Raw genomic sequence first — 17,487 nt, forward strand, 5'->3', positions numbered from 1 at the left:
AAAATACCTGCAGGGTACACAGCAAAGCCTCTGAGAAGCTTTCCATGTTACTTTACATCCAACCCACAGAAGTCTCCATAAAGCAAATAATTTTAAAATTAAACTTTAAATTTAAGTCTTTAAAATTAAATCATTTTATAATTAACATTGGCCTCTAAAATATCTGATTCAGGGAAAATACTTAGTTTTAGAAGTGGTTTTGCTATAGAAAGAATGTTACCTTCAAATGAAGTCAAGCCCAAAGTGTTGGTAAAGAGAAGATGAAAACAAGGACAGTGTTAAAAATGCCATAAAGGCCAATACAATAGTCCAGGCAAGAGTGATAAAGACCTTAACAATAATGGTGTCTGTGCAAATGAGATAGGAGGGATAGGTTCTCAGAAATTTGGGAGAGAAAGAATAACAAATAACTAACAATTATATAGAGGGAAAGTCTGGAAAAAATTAAGGAAATGCAAATGTAATAACTTGGAAAATAGGGAAGATGATGGTTCTAGTGGTAGACAATTTTATTTATTTATTTTTAAATTAGAAGACTCTTGACCCCAAGTTTCCATTTTGGCATTTGGAATCTAAGTACTAAAAGGAGAGGACCCTATACAAATAGGAACTTTGCAATTTTTTTTTTTTTAAATAGAAATGATTTATAACTTAGATTTTAAATATTTTAAAAAGGCAAATAATAGAACCACTAAAAATATTCACTACTGCATAAAGAAGCAAACATGGATGGAACAATAGTAGTAGTCATGGTTACCTGCACACCATCATATTTTGATTATACAATTCATTCCTATGAATAACACAGTTATAGCCTAACACAATACAAAATAATCTTACAACAAAGATAAAAAAAAAATGAAACTATTTCAGTCAACAAAGTTGACAGTTTTGTACTATAAACTCACATTTTCTATGTAAGTCAAGGGTTCTATATGCAGCACCGTAATTTTAAGATTACACTTCATATAAATAATGATTAAAATTATTAATAGGGCCTAAACTGATAGTGTTTTCTTCTGAAAAGATACAGCCAAATCCAGAAGAGAGGGGGAAAAAAATTGCCTCTTCCTTAATAGATCAGCTTTATGATAGCTGCTGTTTTAATTAACAATGACTTATTATTTAAGGAGCTCTGGTGGCATACTAGGTAAGGCATTTGGCTACTCACCAAAAGGTTGCAGTTCAAACCCACCACTGCTCTGCAGGAGAAAGATAAGGCCATTTACTTCCTTAAGATTTACAGCCTGGAAACCCAAGGAGGGTCACTATGAGTTGGAATTGATTCGATGGTAGTGGGTTTTTATTTATTTTTTTTATTATTTAAGGCATTTGATTGCTAACCAAATGACCAGTGATTTGAACCTATCAGCTGCTCCACAGAAGAAAGATAAGGCCATCTGCTTCTTTAAAGATTTACAGCCTTGGAAATTCACTGTGAGTCAGAATTGATGTGACAGTAGTGATTTTACATACATATTTTAATTTCCATTGAATTACTTTTCTTAATATATTTTGCAATCTGTAAGCATAAGTTAACAATTCCAATTCCACCAATCTTTGCCTACAATGAAAGTAAAATTAAAAAAACAATGTCTATTTTCAAAGATTATTCAGTATTGAATTTCTGCATTATCTTGCTAAACCACTTCCCTACATGCTTGCTAAATTAGACACACAAAATTATGTACAAAACTCCATTTTCAGAATGGCTACACATATTGTTCTTCCTGAGATCACAGTACACATGGGTAGTCAGGGTATGCTCTACCACGTGTTGAAATTTAACTGATAGAGTTCAATAGACACAGTGATGAGATAGATGCCAAATGACTGATGTTGTGGCTATGAAAAAAGAACACTATTTATACACTGAGTAATGACATTAAATTTTTAGATCAGAGGAACCTAATGTAAGAAGCAGCATGTCTTATTTGTCCAGTGGTACTATAACAGAAATATCACTAGTGGGTGGCTGTAACCAACACATTTATTTTCTCAGTTGAGGAGACTGGAAGTCCAAATTCAGAGTTGTGGCTCTAGGAGAAGGCTTCCTCTCTGTCAGCTCTGGGGGAAGGCCCTTGTCTCCTTTCACTATCTATGGGTCTGGCATCCCTTGGAGAACTCCATGTGTCTTGGCGTCAATCTTTCCCTGGGTGTAGGAGATTCTTAGGGTAGGGACCCTGAGCCCAAAAGACACACTCAGCACCTGGCTCTTCTTTCTTGGTGGTGTTGAGGTCCCTCTCTCTGCTCACTGCTCTCTACTTTTATCTCTTATAAGATAAAAGATGTTGCAGAATATAACCCAGGGAATCACCCTTAGAGCAGGTCTGTGACCTGAGTAAGGGTGTTGCTTTCAAACCTAGTCTCCTTACAACTGACTGCCTGATTACATTATATCACGTCATGGGGGATGATTACATCATTACATAACTGTCCATGAGAATCATGTCCCAACTAAGTTGACACATACTTTTAGGTGAACAATTCAATCCATGACATAGCATGGAACACTAGAAAGAGCATTTCACTTTGAATCTTAAATCCCATTTGCTTTCTGGCACCCATTTGACCTTGAGCAAGGCACTTAACTCCTTTGAGTCTCAGTTTTCTCAATAAAATGAAGGAGATGATACTAAGCGATTCCTTCAAATATACGAATAAAAACTAAGTGTGTATACAGGTTAGGAGCTCTGGTGCCATAGTGATTACACAGAACGTCACTTTCTAGGAATTGCATGTAAATGTTTGCTGGTAACTCCTCCGTGCCCACTTGCCTCAGCTTTACATGCATTAGATGAATTCCAGATCACAAATTACCCCACAAAGTAATCTGAACGCAGCAACCTCAAGCATACTCTTTCTAAATATCTACACAATGTCCAGCAAAACAACTAAAAGTATCATTTAGCTTTCCACAGTCAAAGGTCTTGGCTAAAACTGCAGTACCTTGTTCCCACATTCTATCTTAGCTCTTTCTCATCTGGGGAACTGTGTTACATTGTGCATCCTAAAGAAGCTGACAAACTCTGAATAAATCATTCACACCTTCCCTGTATTATTATACTATAGCTATATCCCCAGATATGAAATAGATAGCTATTACCTTGCAAATAAAAGTGAAATGCATCAACTTACTCTAACCCTTGCCTCTGAAAATTTGTAATGATTTTGAAGAAAAAAAAATGTGATAGCAGTGTGAAGACAAATGTGATTGTTAACCTCATGCAATAAATGTCTCAAACAGCCATTGCAGACTGTCAGACTTACAATGAATTCAAAAATTGGGTTGACTTCTATATTGGCATAGACTTAAATGTGACTACATAGAAAGCAGTTTGTTCAGTTGTTTTTTGGCAGTTGCTGCTTTCATTCACCTCCACCTTTTTATTGTTCCCACTAACATATTTGGCTGACTTCTATTTTTTTCATCTGACTATTGTTCATAGAGAAGGTTTGAAAGTATCCTTTAACAAAAGATGAGAAGAGTAAAGCTGACTTGGGTCCCTGAATACTAGGAAGTCATTTTTAAGTCTATGAAAAGCAGTGTTGATTAAAGGTTAAGAACATGGTACTTGGAGGTGAACAACCTTGGATTCCAGCCTTTCTGTTGTAGTTATACCTTATTCTTTCTTATTATCACTTTTGTTATCTATAAAGCATCTCCATAAAAAGTGTATTTACTCAATTGGTCTAAGTTACAAGTAAATGAGATAATGCACAATGAATGTGAAGTGCTGAACACAGGACCTGAACATAAAACATAGTTATGTGTCTAAGAATTAGGACAACAAAAGAAATTCAGACATATTATTTTGGAAAGATACACAAGTTGGAAAGTATTAATTTTTTTATGTATTTCTGAAATGATATCAGTAAACTATTGTTTATTTTGAAGCTTAGCAATCCTTTCCATATTTACTTTCCCACTCAACTAAATTAAAGACTAAGTTCAAACATTATGGTCCTATCTAAACATTACACAAATAAGTCTCTCATGTGAGAGTTATTTATAAGTACTTTCAACTTAAATATATTAGCAAATGTGTACATGTTAAAATCTTAGTTTAGATTCAAAGAAGCTAGTCACTGAGCCCAGTGAATACAGCAACCTCCCTCGTGTGTAGAACACCACTTCAAAACAATACTATTGAGTAAAAAAGGCTCATCTTCTCTTTGTCTGCAAATGAAATGGTTCATATGTTTCTACACTATTGCTTTTCTCTATCCTTGTTGAAGTGTTATCCCCGTGTTTCATGACACACCTGCTTATCTTTCCTTCAATTAACTGGCAAATGGAACTCACAAGAGTAGTGAGTGATGTGCTTTCCCAAGATACCATTTATATTACATCATCATATGAAGGCACCACAAAAACCTACAGGATCCCAGAGAAATAAGTGACTTTTGCAAGACCACACAGTGCTGTATTCAAACTCAGATCCTCTGGGTTCCAGGCCAGCCATTCTTCTCTTGCCTGGTGCTTCCTCCCAGTTACAAATTAAAGTGGGCTGTGAGTCAAAAGATGATTTCTACCCATTTCATTCAAACAGACCTATTTATAGCAGAGAAGTAGCCAATTGCCTGCTCTCTTTTCTCCTTTAGCTGTCATCAGGGTGTGTTAAGTTCTGTTAAAAGGATATATATCTCCTATTTTCCTCTTTCCAAGAGTGATAATGAAAATTAGGTTTAAGTGGTTTCTTGGTTCACAGAGAGGCTCTGCAGAGAGCCAAAATGTGGTGTAGTGGTTAAAGCATTTGGCTGCTAATCAAAAGGCCACTGGTTCAAACACATCAGCCACTTTGTGCAAGAAAGATGAGGCAGTCTGCTACAAAAAAGATTTACAGCCTTGGAAACACTATGAAGCAGTTCTAATCTGTCCTAAAGGGTCACTAAGTATTGGAAAGGACTCAATGGCCGTGAGCTATTATTAAAGTGCTCCAAGAGTAATTAACTGTGGAACTGTGCTTTCCATTCACTTGGCAATTACTGTATGAGCAACAGAGTATCTCTCCCTACATAATAATTAAAAATTAGGAAAAATACCTTTAAACATGTATCACTGTATGGTGTCCTTTATTGTCCTACTACTTAACAAATATTTGTTGAATGGAATAACATATACTTTCTCAAATGTTAACATCATAGAGCTAATAACCTGAACTGAACATTTTAGACCGTTTATGACAACCATATTTCCACTTAAGTTTGCTTTATAGAGTCTGCTAGAGGATTGAATTGTCTCTCCAAAAAAAATATGTATTGAAGTCCTGGCCCCTATGACTGATCCTGTTTGGAAAATGGATTTTTCTTTTGTTATGTTAGGGTAAGTCCTAGACATACTTAGTTATAAATAATAAAAAGAGATAACATACACACACACAGGGAAAGAAAGATGCCATGTTAGGAGGTCTGTAAGCAAAGAGGCACAAAGATAGACAGCGGTCACCAAAATCCAGGAGAAGCACCTACAGAAAAGCAGGACAAAGCCACACCCATGATCTGGACTTGTGCTTTTGTTGTTGTTAGGTGCTGTGGAGTCAGCTCCAATTCATAGCAACTTGGTACAAACAGAATGAAACACTGTCCGTTCCTGTGCCAGTCTCACAATCTTTGCTGTGCTCGAGTCCATCTCATTGCGCATCTTCCCCTTTTTCACTTACCCTCTACTTTATCAAGCATGATATCCCTCTTCAGGGTCTGATCTGTTCTGACAACATGGCCAAAGTACAAGAGACAAAGTCTGGCTATTCTCACTTGCAAGGCACATTGTGGGCGCACTTCTTCCAAGATAGATTTGTTCTTTCTCCCGGCAGCCCACGGTATTTTGTATTTTCAGTATTTTTTGTGAACACCTCAATGCAAAGGCATCAATCCTTCTGCAGTCTTGCCTATTCATTGTCCATCATTCACATAGTGGGCCATTCACTATGAGGCTATTGGAAATATAATGGTTTGGGTCAGGTGCACATTAGTCCTCAAAGTGGCGTTGCATTGTTTAACACTTTAAAGACCTCTTTTGCAACAGATTTTCCCATTGCAGTATGTCATCTGATTTCTTCACTGCTTCTTCCGTGGGTGTCTATATACCCAAGAAAAATGAAATCCCTGACAACTACAATCTACAATCCCTACAACTACAATCCCTACAACTACAACTTTTCTCCACTATCCTGATGCTTTTTATTGGTCCATTTACAAGGATTTTTGTTTTCTTTACTTTGAGGTACAATTCATACTGAAGACTTCATCAGTAAATGCTTCAAGTCTCGTTCACTTTCAGCAAGCAAGGCTGTGTCATCTGCATATCGCAGGTTGTTAATGAGCCTTGCTCCAATTTTTGTGTGGTGTTCTTCTTCATATAGTTCAACTTTTCAGATTATTTGCTCAGTATACTGACTGAATAAATATGGATAAAGGATACAATCCCGACACACATCTTTTCTGATTTTAAATCATCCAGTTACCCCATGTTCTGTGTGAATGGCAGACTCCTGGTCTATATACAGGTTCCTCATGAGCACAACTAAGTGTTTTAGAATTCCCATTCTTTCCTATACTATGCATAATTTGTAATGCTTCACACAGTTGAATACCTTTACATAGTCAATAAAACACAGGTAAATATCTTTTTGGTATTCTTTGCTTTCAGCCAAGATCCATCTGACATTAGCATTGATATTGCTCATTCCAAGCCCTCTCCTGAATGCAGCTTAAATTTCTTGCAGTTCCCTGTCAATATACTGGTACAACTGTTTCTTAATTATCTTCAGCAAAACTTTACTTGTGTTTCATATTAATGTTATTATTTCATAATTTCTGCATGCTGTTCAATCACCTTCCTTTGGAATGGACACCAACATGGATCTCTTCTTGTCAGTTGGCCAGGTAGCTTTTTTTGGCATAAATGAGTGAGTGCCTACAGAACTGCATCCATTTTTTGAAACACTTCAATGAGTATTCCTCCAATTCCTGGAGCCATGTTTCTCACAAATTTCTTCAGTGCAATTTAGACTTCTTTCTTTAATATTATCAGTCCTTGATCATAAGCTACCTCTTGAAATAACTGAATGTCAACCAATTCTTTTTGGTCCAGTGACTGTGTTTTCCTTTCATCTTCTTTTGATGCTTCCTGCAATATTCAATATGTTGCCCATAAACACAAAGTCAAAACCAAACACATTGCCATCAAGTTGATTCCAACTCATAATAACCCCCACTGGGTTTCTGAGGCACTTAATTTTTATGGAAGGAGATTGCTCCGTCTTCCTCCCACAGAGCAGCTTGTGGGTTTGAACTGCCAATCTTCTGGTTAGTGGTCAAATGCCTTAGGCACTGTGCCACCAGAGCTCCTTATGATGCAATAGAACCTTCAATATGCAACTTTAGACTTCAATTTTTTCCTCAGGTCTTTGATTTTGAGAAATCCTGAGCATATTCTTCCCATTTGGTTTTCTAATTCCAGGTGTTTGCACATTTTATTACAGTACTTTGTCTTCTTGAGCTGCCCTCTTTACCTGGACTAATAATTCCAATTCATAACTTAAAATATTCAGAAATCTTCTGTTCAGCTCTTTGATTTTATCATTTCTTCTATTTATTTTGACTACTCTCTGTTCAAGAGCAATTTTCATTTGGACTTTCAGGTTCTACTTCTGGTATTTCTGTTAGGACAGTATTAGGCAAAGACTATTTTTTACCACATATTAGAGCTATAGGATTAGCACAGTACACTGACTTTCAAATGCTGTGATGGTCTTATGCTACAAGAAATATAAAAAGAAGTAACTTGAGAAAAACTGATGTGATTTTTGTTAATCTGAAATGAATTTGAAAAATCAAGGCACTTGACTGCTAACCAGAAGGCCGGGGGTTCAAACTCACCAGCCACTCCTCAGAAGGAAGGTTGGGGCAATCTACTTCGTAGTGATACTGCCTTGGAAACCCAAGGAGAGGTCACTATGAGTCGGATCCGACTCGACGGCAAATATATATAAGTGTATAATTATCCAACATAAATATTCTTCAAATAAATCATTTATTTACTTAAATGTTTACAATGCCAATTTTGTGCCAGCAAATACATTAAGTACGTAAAAATACCCACCCCTGAGGAGCACAGAAACTAGCAGACAGACAAATGTGGTAGCAGCATTGTCTCGTTAGGAAGGTAACTAAGAAGACCTACAAAAACAATGTCACAGAAATACAAAATAAGGAATGAAACTTGCGGGTAGTCACAGGAGGCTCCAGAGGGATTAATTAGCAGGGATAACAGGGAGGTTTCAGATGAAAATAAAAGAGAAAAGCATTGCAGGGAAGGAAAATAGAATGAATAAAGACATAGCAGTACAGACGTGGGTGATATACCCAGGAACAACAAGTCATCCAGCAGGCGAACAAATAGGGTATTTAGGAAAGCAGCTGGATGGTAAGGCCATGCCTTATTAACAGTTTTTAATATTACCCTCTATGAAATACAGAGGCATGTGTTAATTTTAAGTAAGGAGAGATGATGGGATGAAAAGGGAGAATTGTCTCTGCTCTCTCCTTTTTCTTGTATACCACTATTATCATGGCTCTGGCACTTTACTTTTACCTGGACTAATAATTACAATTCATAACTTAAAACATTTCAGAGTGAGAATTTATAGGACTTGACAGATTTTAGAGTATTGGTAGGGAAGAAAGATCTATGGATGAACACCAAGGGAAATCTTGGGGACCTGGGTGGATGGTGATGATAGTAAAACAAAAGGAGAAATGGGGTGACTATGCAGGATGTGGAATAGAATATAATAAATGGATTTTGCATGATCTTGTTCTTGAGTCACCTGTGAAGGTTGTAATGCTATGATTAGAATGCAGGAAAGATACTGAAGCCTGGTGATAGAACTTCAGGAATCACTAAATACAGACTATGGCGATGTATTTGATTCTATGAGAAGATCACATAAAATAAAGAAGAGAACCTGGGTTAAAACCCTGAGGAGTATAATCAGACAACATAGAAATAAGGGAGATAATAGTATTTTGTATGTAAAGGAAGATATTTCTAGAAAAAGGCCTTGGTTAACAGTGTTTTATAAGTTCAATTGAAGGAACTCAATCAAAAAATGGTGAATTATATTACTTCCATCAAGTTCTAACATCCTCATTAAACTAGTCTTTAGGATTATCTTTAGGGTAAAACAGACACTGCAACTTTACCTACCATCAATAGAGGACATTTTAATAATATTGTTATAAAATGTGTATTTTTCATAAGAACTCTTACTCACTTTGGATACATGATCAGGAAAGATCTGTCTCTAGAAAATTATCATCATGTTTGGTAAAGAAGAGAGTCAGTGAAGCCATGATAGCCAAAACGAAGGACGCAAACAGCCATGACCATGAAGAGAGTACCGGATCAGGCAACGTTCCCTTCAGTTATCCATAAGATCCCTGTGAGTCCGAGCCAACTCGATGTCAACTGACAACAACAAACACTATCAGTCAGTAAAGAGTTTAATATGATTCTCTGAAAATAACTTGAAGCAGTCTCAAATGTAACTTACTGGCTTTGTTATAAAACTGATTGAAACCTTGTGATTTCTCCATATCATATCACTCAGGTAATGCTTTCAAATCCTTTGTGGAAGTTTGAAGAAACTAAGAACATAGAGCTAAGGAAGTAAAATTATGTCTAAGTACTAAGAGCAAATGCTTTTTTCAGAAGATGGAAACACCTCACAATTTTCCTTATTTTTCACTCAATGGGTAAACCCACTTAACAAAACCTTGGTAATCTTATTGAAAAAGCCTTCCCTCCCTTATTTTACTGAGAAATGCTTGCAGTTAGCAGAGTTAATGCAGCTCATTAAGGCAGTGAAAGCACTCTGTGCTTCAGAACCCTGCTTCTGCGTCCTTGCTTTTAACCAATTATCCCTTTTTGTAGGATGAGGAAGGACACTGTCCCTGTTTTGGTTCTCGATATTTTATGGCTCTGTGATATTACCATCAATTTATTCAGAGTTTTTCAAAATTAACTAATCATAAGAATCAGATTTGCAGGTCCCTTCCACAGAAAATATGTGATTCTGGGGCATTACTGTGAATCTGCATTTTAATAAGCTGCAAAGTTACTTCTTACCATCAGGTAAGTTTGGAAATAATATCCACTTCTTCCTTCCTGCTTGTCTCCAGAAGATAATGTCTCTTACCTCACTGTCCTCACAACCCATGGAATATTCCTTCTTACTCAAATTTTCATCCAAAATCTTTCATCCCTACAGGGCTACCACCTGTATGCTGTCCTTCTGTGGGACAAAGCCCACATCCCCAATTTATTCCAAACACTCTGATATTAAGTATCTTTCCCCAAAGCAATTAAGTTAGTGGATAAGAAAGAAGTGGAGAAATAGCTATGATTATGAGGATAGGAAGCATATGGAAATAATAGACACTTAAAGCAAAAAGACTTGAGAGTAATGTGGTTTTGAAAGAAGACAAGATACAGAGCATAGAAGTGAGAAGGAAGAACACAAGTTTATAAAGCAGGACAGACAACATGGGGATCAGTGACTTTGGATAGCAAGCACAGTCATTTGGCTAAGGACACGAAGGGGCAGACAGTCCTTTTAAGGAATGGTAAGTTCGAAAAGGGTACTAGGTAATATACATCTGTCATTTAAAGCAGAATATAAGAGAACCTTTAAAAATATAGGAGCTCTGGTAGCATAGTGCCTAAGGCACTTGACTGCTCACCAGAAGGCTGGCGGTTCAAACCCACCAGCCACTCCTCGGAAGGAAGGTTTGGCAATCTACTTCCGTAGTGATACTACCTCGGAAACCCAAGGAAGGGTCGCTATGAGTCGAGTCCGACTTGACGGCACATAACAACAACAACAACAAAAAATATATATATATAAATTATATACATTCAGAAGATGGAGAAATCACAAGTCTTTGACAACTTAAGGATGAATCAAATGATGAGAGGAGAGGTGAGATAGCAGAGGAAGGTGTTTGGTACTTACTTATTTAATTAATCAATGAGTCAAATAAATTAACCTGTGGACAACTGAAATAAATGTAAGCAAAAATTAGCAACACTTTATAATATATCAATTTCTCTACATATATAATTTTTCCAAGTTTCCAGGCAGGAGCTCTGATAGCATAGTGCCTAAAGCACTTGACTGCTAACCAGAAGTCTGGTGGTTCAAACCCACCAGCCACTCCTCGGAAGGAAGGTTTGGCAATCTACTTCCGTAGTGATACTACCTCGGAAACCCAAGGAAGGGTCGCTATGAGTCGAGTCCGACTTGACGGCACATAACAACAACAACAACAGCTGCTGCCGGTGAAAGTGATACTTGAAGGAAACAAACACTTTAATACCAATTTTTTTTTATTCTTGGGTTATAAGCCTAGATGCCCCATATGAGCCTTTGGAAGTATCATAATTATTATAAATAGAAATTTACTTACGATCTGAAAACATGGAATGATAGCAACTTATTTAATAAAGAATCTAGTTCTTTAATAAAGATTCAGTTGTTATTTATTTTGCAAAAAAAAGAAAAAGAAAAAAAAGTCTATGTAGTAGTTTAAATAAAACCCCATGACTTTAAGAAATGCTATGATTTTTTCAAGCCATAAATGAAAGTGAGCCATAAAGTTGTGAGGCTTAATACGACTTATGAAATTAGTGAAATTGTGAAATTCAACATAATCATTACATCTAGTCAATAAGGGATAATCACAAAATAGGGAGACCAATGCAAATAAACTAATAAAAGAAACAGTTGAAAGAAAAAAAAAAAAAGAAGATGTTAACTTAATGATCAGTTACCTCTGGAAAGCACATGGCTGCTAACCAAAAGGTCTGCAATTTGAACGCACCAGCCACCCCACAGGAGAAAGATGAGGCAGTCTGCTTCTGTAAATATTCACAGCTTTGGCATCTATCCTATACCCATTGCCATTGCGTCGGATCTGACTCATAGCGACCCCTCCTTGGGTTTCTAAGGCAGTATCACTATGGAAGTAGATTGCACAACCATCCTACTAAGGAGTGGCTAGTGAGTTTGAACCACTAGCCTTCTGGTTAGTAGTCAAATGCCTTAGGCCTAGGGTCACTAAAAGTCAGAATTGACTTGACAGCTGTGGGGTTTTTGTGTTTGTTTGTTTGTTTTTAAAGGTACCTCCCAAAGCTATCTTGCAATTGGTAGAAAAAAGTTTGTTCATAGTTTAGGCAAAGAAGCCCCTATTTCACACTTTGAGCATCCCAAGGATGTATCAGTGAAGTACATTTCTTCTACAATGTTAGGCAGAACATTTCTAAGGTAAGACTTTCAATATCCTACATCATGTCCAATACACACACACACAGCGCCCCCACATACACTTACTTTAAAAAAAAAAACAAACCCAACCATTTATCTGTTAATTCAGTTAGAAGAAATCTCCAGACATGTGCATCTTCCCATCTAAATGTCATGGTAGAAAGGATATCACTCTTGGCTGAATCTTAGCTTCTCAACACGTCAAGTTTTTCAGATTCCTTTTGAAGTTATTAACACCTTCACTACTTTATATTAGAGTACTACTGATCCTTCTTTTTCTTTGTCATTCTCTTTTGTAAATGTTTTAAATTATTTAATGAGAAAACGATCAGCTTTCCAGAAAAGATTGTGATAAGCAGAGTCTTTGTTTCTAGGTAGAGCTTAAATGGTTGAAAATTTAAATGGTTATATTTAAACTGTATTATTTCAGCGCTTCCCGTTCACAGTTATCCAAGAACACAGTAGTATGAGTCACGTAGGTCAGGTAAAGGTAGATAAAAAGCTGATTTAAAAAAAAAGGAAAAAAAAAATAACACTAGAGGAAGAGAAATTGTAAGTCTGTTCATTCACATGGGTAAAAGGGATACTCTAACAGCACTAGCACTGAATACATAAAAGAATTTCAGTTAAGAGCTAGTGGATAAAAACAACATAAAAGTACATGCTAATATATGACTACTAGCACAAGAGTCAGCCAGTGGAAGATAATGCAATATTCTCCCCAAAGGATAAAAGGTTTAACCTTATGTGGTCCAAGTTCCTTTACAGAACTTATTAAGCGAGGATACTGTATCTATGAAGAAAGTTAGGAAGAGAAAAAGGCAAGGCTTATTAGTCTGATACAGACTGGTGAAATTCCTGAGACTATTGTCCTTAGACACCCTATAAGCCTGGAACTGAACTCACCTTCAGGTTCAACTTTCAGCTCAAAAGACAGGCTTATAAGGTGAGCAACAACACACTGGAGGAATGCACTCCTTATGTACAATCAACCATGTTGTGGTTGTTGTTATGTGCTGTCGAGTCAGACCCAACTCATAGTGACCCTTCCTCAGGTTTCCGTGGCAGTATCTATACGGAAGTAGACTGCCCGACCTTCCTTCCAAGGAATGGCTGGTGGGTTTGAACTGCCAGCCTTCTAGTTAGCAGTCAAGTGCCCGAGGCACTATGCCACCAGAGCTCCATAGGATATCAAAAGGGCAGCATTTTCCCAGGAATAGAGCTCAGAAGGCAGGAAGGGATAGGAAAAAAAATAAAGAAAACCAAAAAGACAAACACAATCATCACTTCACAAGCTAAAATAATTGAAGAAAAAAATTCAGACCTTGAGTTGAAATATCACAGGATTCTATGGGCAAAATGTTGCATAATGCAGAAAGCATCCAAACAAGATGGAAATAAGTGACTCTGTAGTCACTCCGAAAATATTGAACCGGTGAATGTTCAACCATTGCAGGAGATTACATATGATCAAAAATTGATGGTACTGAAGAAAATTCAGGCTCCAGGAATTGATATGGAATACTATTTGAGATGTTTAACAGATGGCTCGATGCTGGAAGCACTAACTGGTCTATACCCAAAATTCTGAAGACCGCTCCCTGGCTAACTAACTGTACAAGATCCATATTCATTCTCGTTCCAAAGAAAGGTGATGTATCAGAATGTAGTAAATATTGAAGAATATCATTAATATCACAGTCAAGTAAAATTTTGCTGAAGGCGATTCAAAATTGGCTGCACCATTACATAGATAGGGAAATTGTAGGACCGAGAAGCCAATATGAAATCAGAGATTTGATGTCAGATGAATCCTGGCTAAAAGCAGAGACCACCAGGAAGATATTTGTTTGTTTTATTAACTGTGTAAAGGCACTTCATTGTGTGCATCATAACAAATTATGGACAACACTGTGAAGAATATGAATTCCAGGCACTTAATCATGCTCATGCAGAACCTGTGCATAGACAAAGAGGCAGTTACTTGAACAGAACCAGAGGTATGCACCGGGGTTCATCCTTTACCAAAGTCATTCAGTCTGTAAGCACAGCAAGTAATCCAGGATGCTGGACTATGGAAGACTATGTAAGAAAATTGGAGCACTAGGATTGGAAGAAGACTGTTTTAACAACCACGATATGAAGATGACACAACCTTGCTTGCTCAAAGTGAAGATGATTTGAAGCACTTCTGATAATGATCAGACTATAGCCTTCAGTGTGGATTATATCTCAACATCAAGAAAACAAAAATCCTTACAACTGGACCAATAAGCAACATTATGATAGATGTAGAAAAGATTGAAGTTGACAATGATTTCATTTTACTTGGATCCACACTCCATGCCTATGAAAGCAGCAGTCAGGAAATAAAGCAATATATTTCACTGGGTAAATCTGTGGCAAAAGACCTGTTTCAAGTGTTAAAAAGCAAAGATATCACTTGGAGGATGTATTACCCCTGAACAAGGCCATCACATTTTCAATCATCTCATATCCGTGCAAAAGCTGGATGATAAACAAGGAACACCAAAGAATTGATGCCTCTGAATTACAGTGTTGGTAAAGAACATATCATGAATTGCCAATAGAACAAACAAATATGTCTTGGAAGGAGGACAATCATAATGCTTCTTAGCAGTAAGGATGGCAAGATTTTGCCTCATGTAATTTGGGCATGTTATCAGGAGGGACCAATTCCTGAAGAACATCATGCTTGGTAAAGAAAGGGGTCAGCAAAAAAGAGGAAGGACCCTCAGTGGACATGGACTGAAACAATGGCTACAACACTGCACTGACTGTGATGAAGGCTTAAGGACCAAGAAGTGATTCATTCTGTTTTACAAAGGGTTTCTATGAGTCTTCCAACAACATTATTATCTAAAGCCTATAGTTTATTCAGATTTACTCAGATTTTACTAATGTCCTTTTTCTGTTCCAGAATCCACTCTGTTAACTAAGAGCATGCGCTCTTTAGTTGTCCTGTCACTTTATGCTCCCCTTGGTTGTAAATGTTTCTCAGACTTTCCTCATTTTGCAGAATGCCACTCAATTAGGGTTTTTATTAATGTTTTCCTCATGATTAGACTAGGACCATGGTGTTTTGGGAGAGAGATTATGTAGGTAAAGTGCCACTCACATTACATTATATCAGTTGCATGTTATCAATGCAAATTATCAACATCTAATGTGAAATATTATCACCTGCCTGAAGTCATGCTTAAGTTTGCAATTGCTTTTTCTCCCCTTTCCACACTATACTTTTTGAATGGAAGTCACTATTTACAGCCCACACTTAGTGATTAGGGAGTTTCACTCCCTTGAGGGCTGAATATCTACATAAATTATTTGACATTCTTCTGGCACAGGAAATTTGTCTATTCTCTCCATTTATTTCTTAAACCACTTTTATATCAGTATGGATTCATGAATACTTATTTTATACTTTTAATTATAATTCAATACTACTTTATTTGTTGTTTTATTGGTCAAATTACTCCAGTTTAGGACATTGGTAGCTACTTCAGTTGGTTCCTGTGTCTCTTTGACAAACCTCCATTTTTTTTTTTTTTGTCCTCACTTCTTTACTATGTGGCAAAATATGTTCTGATATATTTCCTGCACCAGCTCTAAAATCAGGCATTTGTCTTAGGAGCCCTGGTTCATTCCATTTAAGGACGGCATTAGAAGCTAGATCTAGGCAGTAGATGTGCTATTTCTACTGGGTATCACTATACCTAGGCCGTCTCAGCTGAAAGAGCAAGAACATATACTTATATGAACATGTATTTCTGTCTGTCTATCTACCTACCTGCCTATAACTAAATATGAATTCATACTCACACCTTCAACTCTAATCCATCACCACATTTATCATTCTAGTCTCTTCCCTTTGATACTGTTAACTTCTACTCCAAAAGTAAAAAAAAATAAAAAAAAAAAAAACTAGCTCCCACTGTTTTCCATCCATTTATTAAATTGATCAATTCCTTATTGATTCATTTTTAAACTTAGAGCCAAATCCTGTTATGTTTCTGGAATTTTTATTGTGTGTAAATGGCAGGTAATATTTAACTTAAAATGTTGAATAGGGATGTAAGGGACATACAATTCCATTCTCTCATGTCCTTGTAATCATCAAACTATGTTTTAAGACCAAGCAAGTCTTTCTCTGAAATCTGGTCTTGTCCTCATTTAGTTATATTACCAGAAGGACCAAAATTACAAAGAGGTCATACTCTAAATGTTTGCTTCCCAGTCAATCATTTGGAACTTGCAACTTTTATTTTAATTGAAACTATGTAAATAATGATAAGGTTTTTAGGCTAGCCCACAAGACCTATTTAACCCAGAATATAGCTGTAATGTATATTTGCAATTACAAATAACAGAAAAATAGTATTAATAAATAAAAAAAAATAAAACAAGTAAGTAGTGTGTTATTAATCTTCTTTATAGATGCTTAGGCAAAACACGGTGGAGTTGAGAGTAACAAGTCCATAAAATGCAGAGGAAGATCTCTGCAGGGGTTGCACAGTGTGCTGGCTTCTGAGATTGCTGGAATACTGTGTGATGGAGAGGGAGTAGGGCAGGACAGCAGGGATTAAGTGTGGTGAGTCGTATATGCCAGCCACAAGACATTGTACTTCAGTTTAAGGCATGTGGAAGTTAACGAAAATCGGTATTTAAATGAGTGATACGATACAGATTTGTAATTTAAAAATGTAACTCTGAGAATAATATGGAGGATAGATGTGAAAGGGGTGAGAATGGAGGCAGAATCAACAATTAGAAAAATACTGACAGGATGAAAACAGGAGATGACACCTGAACTAAGTCAAGAAAACAATAGTCCGGCAGATGGAGAAAAGACATTAGATGCTGGAGGAGTTAATGAGACAGACATTTTTATTCCAGATCGTTAGCTGTTGAGGGGTGAGGGAGAAATTAAAGTACATGATTTTCCTTTTACTTTGAAGGATGAAGAAGTTAAAAATAGGCGTCTATTGGTACCACTGGGAGTTCCGGTGGTGTAGTGCCTAAGGCATTTGACTGCTAAACAAAAGGCTGGCAGTTCAAATTCACCCGCCACTTGGAAACCAAAGAAGGGGTCACTATGAGTTGGAACCCACTCGAGGGCAGTGAGGTTTTTTTT

This window comes from Orycteropus afer, unplaced genomic scaffold (genome assembly GCF_000298275.1).
Source record: "Orycteropus afer afer isolate SDZICR_OR568_19922 unplaced genomic scaffold, OryAfe1.0 scaffold00063, whole genome shotgun sequence".
In the NCBI taxonomy this organism is placed as follows: domain Eukaryota; kingdom Metazoa; phylum Chordata; class Mammalia; order Tubulidentata; family Orycteropodidae; genus Orycteropus; species Orycteropus afer.